Below are 9,284 nucleotides of genomic sequence, written 5' to 3' on the forward strand. Positions count from 1 at the left end.
TAGCAGTAGAAAAAAAGTAAAAAATTAAAAGGTATAAAAAAAGGGGGAAATAAGCAGGAGGGGTGGGGAGAAGAAATTAACAGGAATAAGGGAGACCTCTGGCGAATATATTAACGAAGGGCATTAACTCTAAATTGGTGTAGTTTCGATTGTGCTAGTTTTACTTCTCGCGCGCTAAGTGAGCTCAACGGAGAAATTTAATTCATTGTATTGTAATACTTTCAGCGGACTTCAAAAAGAAAAAGTTATTGATTTCTTTTGAAATTTTACAAGGAGGCGTATAGGTGATTGAATTGGCTCTTGTATAATACTAGTGGTTGTTTGAATGACCCAGGACAGAGATAATTAAAAGGAGACGTCGACCCCCAACTGATTTTGAGATCCGAAAAAGAAAGTTAAAAACCAAATACTAAATGAAATCAAACATCTACTCTGTTACTAATTCCACGTTTGAAAATGTTTAACTTCTACTGTAAAAGTCCGTGATACTTTTGCTAATATGTTATCGACGAGGCTTATTTTATTTATTTATTTGAAAGAGTAAAAAAAGTATTCGATTACTTATTTGCAAGAATGAAGATCGACCGGGTTCGATGGAACAAGAAAACGTGAGGCAAATATATGTATTTCCCCTTTCTGTATTATTTGTGTTATTTTTCTGTGTTCGTTTACATATGTTTGTGTGTGCGCGTGTAAATCGTTCTATCTTTACTAGATCCAAAATGCTATAATTTTGGAAGAGATGAAGTTGCGGCATACATACCTTTCCTAATGACATTAGCAGTAAAGGTAAAACTAAAAGGCATCAATCATGAATTAAATCCAGTTCACATACCCTATTTGCGGGGATCTTCCCTTTTACCTTTCAGATGCAGGGAAAAAAATATCAGAAGACAATACCTTCTTCCTGTCAGGTGCAAAACGTCAGGGCTTCCACTATCAGCATTGGCAGGATGAAAGGTAGGTCTGGAGAGATTATATAGATGCCGGTAGGTATATGCTGTATACAAGAGTTAAAATGGAAGGGAACTTCAGCAAGGCACTTCATGGGGAATGATCAGGTACAAATTCCTCTGAGTAGGTAAAAGTACTGGAATTGATTGAGTAGACTTTGTTAGCAGATAAAAAGGAAAGATAAAGTTACTGAGATAGAGTATTTGATAGAATAATTAAGCCTTGTCACGAACATGATAGCAACAATAGTCTGAATATGTATCACAATCAAAATTGACTCATGAACAATCAGGACTGTTTCTTAGAAGACTTGAAGATTATCTTGTTAACAAATGACAGACAATAACTTTATCACAGCTAGTGACTTTAATGGACTATTCTAATGTATATAAAGGCTGTGTGAAAGAGGGATCAAGACTCTTGGTGTTATGTCATGCAAATCACTTAACTATTTGCAACACTAACTTCAAGAAATTGGCCAGTCACCTACTACTTGCGCAATAATACAATCCAGAGAGATTTCTTACCAGGAAATGGGATAGAAACGATTGTTGTAAATACTAAGTCTTTCCCTGGTGAAAAATGTACCACTCAAATTAGACCAGTGTTTCTCAATCGGGGTTCTGCAAGAAAGAGTGAGATAAGCTAATGCTAATTTCATGATTGTAATATTACTATACACACACAACATATTGGTTATTGTAATACAGACATCATCTTATGTTATCAAGAAGATATAACAACCATTAGGGATATATTTAATGATGTTTGTAATTTATGGACACCCGATATATATATATGTGTGTCTGTGTATGATATTTACCACGTGAATTACGATGAAAAAATATGAGAAAGATGTGGTATATAATTTTTTTTTTTTTTGTTCAGGGGTTCCTTGAGACATGTAATTTATTTTAAGGGTAAAAAGGTTGAGAAACATTGAATTAGACCAACAATAAGTGACAGATAAGAACAAGATAGGACAATCTAGAAAAGGATAGTTTGAAAGCTTGGCTAGATATAAGTTTAAAGAAGTCCTGGGTGTTGTGTATGATAAGGAGAGGTTGATAGAGACAACTTGTTACCTAGGTGACAAAATTAACATCAGAGGAGGGTGTTCTAAAAGCATAACAGAGTAAGAGCTGGACGAAAAATGCTTAAGGAGTTATTACTGCTGCTGACAATAAAAGAATCCTTTCTCTGACTGAAAGGCAGATTGTATGATGCTTGTATACTGGGTGCAATGCTACAGGGTACTCAAAAAGTTGGGCATTGAACGTAGAGGATATATGATGGGAAATAAATGAAGTGATCAAGCTTAATATTGGTGTGTGTGTGAATGATGCAGCACAAATGAGCTGAGCTAAAAGCTGGGCATTAAGCAGAATCAATCATGTAAAGAAAGAAAATTGCGTTGGTCCTGTCATGTGATGCAAATAGAGGATTGCAGGTGGGTAAAGAAAGAAATGCCAAGCAATCCAAGTGGAAAGAATTTGTGTCAGAGGAAGACATGAGAAAAAAACAATGAAAGCTGAACCTCATCAAGAAAATAAAGAGCCACATGTGAAAACATCATTCTGTAGAAAACCCGTACAACACAGGAAGCATTGGAAAATGTTTTGGCAATAATGAAGAAAGGGGGGCTGATGGTGATTATTGTTGTTGTTGGTTGAATCATTACAGCCTTGGACAAATTACCTTTGGTATTTGTTCTAGCTCTTTAACCCTTTAGCATTTAAGCTAGCCATATCTGGCCCAAATATTCTATCTATTTTATGTTCAAACTACCTGGGCCTGGTCTCTCCCACCTACCCTACATTGTCATTCTAAAACTAAACAATCACATCATCAAAATCTTAAAGTTACAAGATAATGCAAAATTAATTGAAAACAATATGAATGAAGCACTCTATTTGATAGAGTAATCTGAATGCTAAAGGGTTAATCCCACCAAAATCAGCTTTGCTTTTCATCCTTTGGAGCAGGAGGAGGGTCAGTAAACCAATGTTGGGTACTGAAGGTTTGGTTAAAGTTTCAGGCCTTGTGCCTATATTTTAAAACAGCATCTTTGTTTTCAGCAGACTAGCTAGAATATCAAACAAGCTGAATATTTAGTAAAAGATTAGTGGATTTGCAGAATAGCACCTGTGCCCAACGTCGCCTTCCTGGCACTTGTGCCGGTGGCATGTGTAAAGACATTCGAGCGAGATCGTTGCTAGTGCCGCTGGACTCACTCCTGTGCAGGTGGCACGTAAAATACACCATTTTGAGCGTGGCCGTTGCCAGTACCTCCTGACTGGTCTTTGTGCCGGTGGCACGTAAAAGCACCCACTACACTCTCGGAGTGGTTGACGTTAGGAAGGGCATCCAGCTGTAGAAACTCTGCCAAATCAGATTGGAGCCTGGTGTAGCCATCTGGTTCACCAGTCCTCAGTTAAATCATACAACCCATGCTAGCATGGAAAGTGGATGTTAAACGACGATGATGATTAGAACATGAGAAAAATTTTCCTAAAAAGTGGGGAGGAACAATGTTGAGGATGAGGGATGAGTGTGAAAAACAAGTAGGTCCAGGGAGAGGGAAAAATAATTGGTAGCTCAGAAAACGATGAGATGTGTTTAACTGGTTTAACTACAGCAGTAGAATAAGGTGTCAGTTAGGGAAATGAGGGTGTTGGGAAGACTTGACAGGAACAAATTTGGTTGAGAGGCCAAAAATATTTTGTGAATTTGATCTTGCGCTTTGCATTCTGCATTGAAATCCCACCATGGTCACCTTTACCATTCATCCTCTTGGGATCAATAAAATAAAGTAGAAGTCAAATACTGGAGTTGATGGTATGAATTTACTTATTCTCCTCAATACCACTGGCCTTGTGCCTGAGTTAGAAACAATTACCATTTTTAGGCAGTGATTTGGCAGAAATGATAAAAGCATCAGATAAAATGTCTTACACGATTCAGTTACGACTCTTTACATTCTAAGTTCATATCCTACCAAGGTCAACTTTGCCTTTCATCCATTTGGGGGTTGATAAAATAAAGTAAAAGTCAACTACTGGGGTTTATGATATTAACTAACCCCCTCCCCTCAAAATTTTTAGTTCTGTGCCTAAATTAGAAACAGTTATTATTAGCAATTTTATAGAGTGGTGGATTGGTAGAATCATTAAGGAATCTGACAAAATGCCATGTGGTAGTTCTTCCAGCTTTTTTGAATTCAGACCCCACCAAAATCACTTATGAGGGTTAGTAAAATAAAGTATTAGTCAATTATTGAGGTTGGTATAATTGATTAACCCCTCTACTCCTAAAATTTTTGGTCTTCTGCATATATTCATCATCATCATCATCGTCCGCTTTCCATGCTAGCATGGGTTGGACGATTTGACTGAGGACTGGTGAACCAGATGGCTACACCAGGCTCCAATCTGATTTGGCAGAGTTTTTAAAGCTGGATGCCCTTCCTAACGCCAACCACTCAGAGAGTGTAGTGGTTTCTTTTAAGTGCCACCTGCACGAATGCCAGTCAGGCGGAACTGGCAACGAACTTACTCAAATGTCTTTTCACGTGCCACTGGCACAAGTGCCAGGAAGGCAATGTTGGTATAAGAATCCATTATCATTAATTTAGGAGTACTGGACAAAATGCTTAGTGGCATTTCTTCCAGATGTTTATGTTCTGAGTTCAAACCCTGCCCATGTCAAAATTCGCCTTTCATCCTTTTGGGATTGATAAAAAAAAGGTATCAGTTGAGCACTGGGGTTGATGTAATCAATCTACCCCAACTCCTCCAATATTTCAGACCTTGTGCCTACATTAGAAAGAATAATTATTAACATTAGGGCAGCGAAAGGCGGCAAGCTGACAGAATCGATTGCACGCTGGGCAACATGCTTAGTGGCATTTCATCTGTCTTCGTGTTCCGAGTTCAAATCCCGCCAAGGTCGACTTTGCCTCTCATCCATTTGCGAGATGATAAAATAAGTATGAGATCTGTGTAACTGACTTACCTCTTCCCTGAAATTACTGGCTTTGTGCCAAAATTTGAAATCAGTATTCGGGCAGCAAGCTGGCTGAATCATTAGCATGTCAGACAAAAGTACTTAGCAGCATCTCTTCCTGCTCTTTGCATTCTGAGTTCAAATCCCACCAAGGTTAGCTTTTCCTTTCTACCTTTTGAAGTTGATGAAAGTAAGTACCAGTTGAGCACTGGGGTCAATGTAATCACTTTACCCTCTCCCCTAAAATTGCTGGCATTATATCAAAATTTGAAACTATCATCATCATCAGCAACACCATCTCATACATGATATAAACATTTCAATCCTGGAGAAATGAAAGGCAAAGTTGACTTCAGCTGGATTTGAACTTAGAATGTAAGAAAACAAGGAGTAGGGATTAATCAGTTGCGTCAAACCTAGCACTTGATCAGTACTTTATCAACCCTTGAGAGATGAAGAGCAAAGTTGACCTTGACCTCTTTCTGACATAGGCACAAAGCCAGAGATTTGTGGGAAAGGAACAGTCAATTATACTGTTGATCCATTTGTGTATTTACAAGTACATGTATATATATATATATATATATTTGTGTGTGTATACAATTTTTTTTGTTTTTACAAGTACGCATAACCATGCATGCTTGAATTTACATATGTGTGTTTGTATATACATAATCCTATTTAAAATTCTATATTGTGCATAAAAATATGAGTAAATTTTGTTTTTATTTATTTGCTCTCACTAAATTTGATAGTATCTTAATAACCTAGTTGGCTACTGTTACATCTAATTTTCCCATGCCAGTCTTTCTTGCTTGCTTGCAAGCTCGCTGGATCTTTCCACTGCCCACAAGGTGGGGCAATACCGCTCACTTTGGGAACCACTGCTCTAGATGAATAAATCACTCAACTTCACTCCACAGTATTCCTGTTGCTTACAGGAGTAAATCACACCACCTGTGGTATCTAGTTAGAGTAAAGTTGCCTCTGCAATTGAGAATCAAACCTCTTGATCACAGATACAATGCAGAGCCAATAGCCAAAATGCAAATATTTAATAACTCAGTTAATATTCCAACACTAATTGCCTTGATTATCTATCCATTGTACCAGTAATAGTAACATTGAACTCCATCAACTTGATCAGGCATCTACTATAGTAGTAATAGGAATATGAAGCCTAATTGGCTTGAGCATCCACCCATTATACTAATAATAGTTTCAAATTTTGCCACAAGGGCAGCAATTTTAGGGGAGGGGATGAGTCAATTACATCAACCCCAGTGTTCAACTGGTACCCAAAAAGAATGAAAGGCAAAGTCAATCGCGACAGAGTTTGAAATCAGAACATAGCAACAGACAAAAAAACCGGTTAAGCGTTTCACCCAGTGTACTAACAATTCTGCCCGCTCGCCACCTTGACCCATTATACTAATACAGTAATCCCTTGCCATATTGTGGTTTATTATTTAAGCTTAACGTTGATTCCTCCGTGGTGTTGTTTTGCATTTATAATAAAATAAATATATACAAATTATTAAAAAAATATATACAGTACTGTTTCTACTTCGCAGATTTTCACCTATCACAGGGGTTTTTGGAACATGACACCCGCAATAGTCAAGGGATTACTGTAATGAGAATATTCTGGTTCCAGTTGACTTGGTTATCCACCGTCTATACTAGTATTGGAAATATGAAGTCCAACTGTGTTGGTCATCCAATCAGCCACCAGTGTTATCCAAGGGAAAGGACAGCTTGGCACCAGTAATGTTACAGCTCATTTCTGAGTGAACTGGAACAATGTGAAATAAAGTGTCTTGCTCAAGAACACAACACACAGCCCAGTCTGGGAATCGGACTCGTTACCTCGTGATTGTGAGCCCGATGCTCTAACCACTGAACCATGTGTCTTCATATGTATATATACCCTATAGAGTGTAGGATGCATGACCAGGGTAGTACCTCATGGTGAGAAGCAGTTGTTTCCCTTCACAGATTGACTGAGATCCTATTTATTTCCTACTCCTGCAGCTAGCTCGTGTATGGCTCCACAAATGCTGCACTGTATGGCAGTGTCCACATTCTGATTCCTGGTTTTGATTGACCAGCTAAATTACATGAGTGAACCCAAGTGCTATGTTTGAGGGTGGGAATGCTTATCTCTTAATATTTGAAATTGGAATATCAGAGAGCACAGAAGTAAATGTTTAGGAGGATTGATAGCTGAGATTCTAGCATTTATAATCATGGTGAAGTTCATAAGTAGCCAACTTGTACTTTCTCTTGTGTGGGCATGGATTGAAAATCTCATTTTTGCAGTTTTAGATAGGTGTTTGGGCAATGAAATATTTTTAAATGGAATTCTTTTCTTTTATACATAATCTACACTTGCTGTTACTACTAAAATAAAGTTTGCAGAAGTGGATAAGTTTGGAGAATTATAACCACACAACCATCATTGAGTAGTAATTATAAAAAGAAGGGGACCTTTGTTATGTTGTCATCAAGGATTTTGAGTATATATTCACTTATCTATTGTTATAACAAAAACAGAATCAGGATCATTGCACTTAAAGATATTGATATGTGGGTAAAGGTTTGGTGAAATATGTAAAGGAAGAGTAAATTCTTTTTATTCATTAATTTGTGAGGGAAGGAAAATGCCAAAACCTTTTAATTTGATCTTACCTGGTGAATAAAGATAAGCAGGGCAAGGTTACAGAAGTTAAAATTAAAAATAACTTTTTCTATATTATTCTAGTTTAACATTTTTAGGCTTATGTAATGTGAATAGGTTGTCGTCCCTATACAGTCTTACCCACATTAGTGAAAATTCCTTACTAATACAGAATAGGATATATATCCCAACTAGGTCAGTTATCTGAGTGGAATCCCTGAATCTTATAGTAATGTCAAACTTACCTGGTCTGTCCTTTCTAACCCAGTATTCTAGTAGTTAATATATCTACTTTGTCCTTTGAGGGGTTATTTTGTAATTTTCAGGATTGCCTTTTTAAGCAAGTGTGGTGTAAAGCATAGTCTAATTGGTATAAGTTACTGGTTTCGTTCATTTGTACAAGAATCTCAATATTCTTCTTGAGTTCCGTTGCTGGTGTGCGCAGTTTCTTTAAGTGTTGGTTTCTTTGTATGAGTGAATTTTTAGAATTTAATGTTATCTACAATACTCCAAAGTTCATCTTTGAATCCAACCAGTTGCAGATTAGGTGGTGGAAATTTCTGAGATTTAAATAAATGCTGTAATACCTCATGGTGTTTCTTTCCTTCCTGGTCAAAATGGTATGCATGTTGCCTTGATTATACAGAGAAATTTTCAAATTGTCATCCTGAATAAGTTTCTTATATTACATATATCTGATTTTATCTGAAGGAATTTAAGTTATTTCTATTTGATTGTATTAAGTACCTAGTTGTTGTACAAAACATTGAGAAATACACTTTGACTTACTTTATGATCTAGGACTATATGTTTCATCCTTAAACTTAAGGTCAAGATGAGGTCAAACACGAAGTAATTTTCATAGCCATATTAAGTTTCTAAACCTCCTCACTTTTTTTCTATCTAAAACCATAGTAACCTAGCAAAATACATTGGAGACACATAAATACACCAAGTTCACTTTGAATCACATTTGAATGAAGGTGCATAGTTGAAAATAGCTGGCTGCAAAGGCAGCAGCTAATTCTCTACACAGCACAAACACATGTCATTTATATCCTTTTCTACTCTAGGCACAAGGCCTGAAAAATTTTTGAGGAGGGTGGTCAGTTGATTAGATTGACCCCAGTAGACAACTGGTACTTAATTTATCAACCCCGAAAGGATGAAAGGCAAAGTCAACCTCGGCAGAATTTGGACTCAGAATGTAAAGACAGATGAAATACCTCCAAGCATTTGGCCCGGGGGAGCTAACGTCTCTGCCAGCTCACCGCCTGCTGTGTCAGTTGTATCTAAACCAATTATTCTGTAAAAATAAAAATGAAAAAGTATGCAGGTATACAAGCCCCCATATTCATTGTAATTGTTAACATGGGCTGTATGCTCCGTTGGATGTGTAATGTCAATGTGAATACCCGTCAGAGTGTAAGTATCTTGAGAGAAAAGCTGAACATTAGAAGCATCAGTTGTGGTGTGCAAGAGAGACGATTGCGCTGGTATGGACATGTGGTGAGAATGGATGAGGATAGCTGCGTGAAAAAGTGCCACACCCTAATAGTTGAGGGAACCCGTGGAAGAGGTAGGCCCAGGAAGACCTGGGCTGAGGTGGTGAGGCAAGACCTTCGTACATTGGGCCTCACCGAGG

This window comes from Octopus bimaculoides, chromosome 6, assembly GCF_001194135.2.
Source record: "Octopus bimaculoides isolate UCB-OBI-ISO-001 chromosome 6, ASM119413v2, whole genome shotgun sequence".
Classification (NCBI taxonomy): domain Eukaryota; kingdom Metazoa; phylum Mollusca; class Cephalopoda; order Octopoda; family Octopodidae; genus Octopus; species Octopus bimaculoides.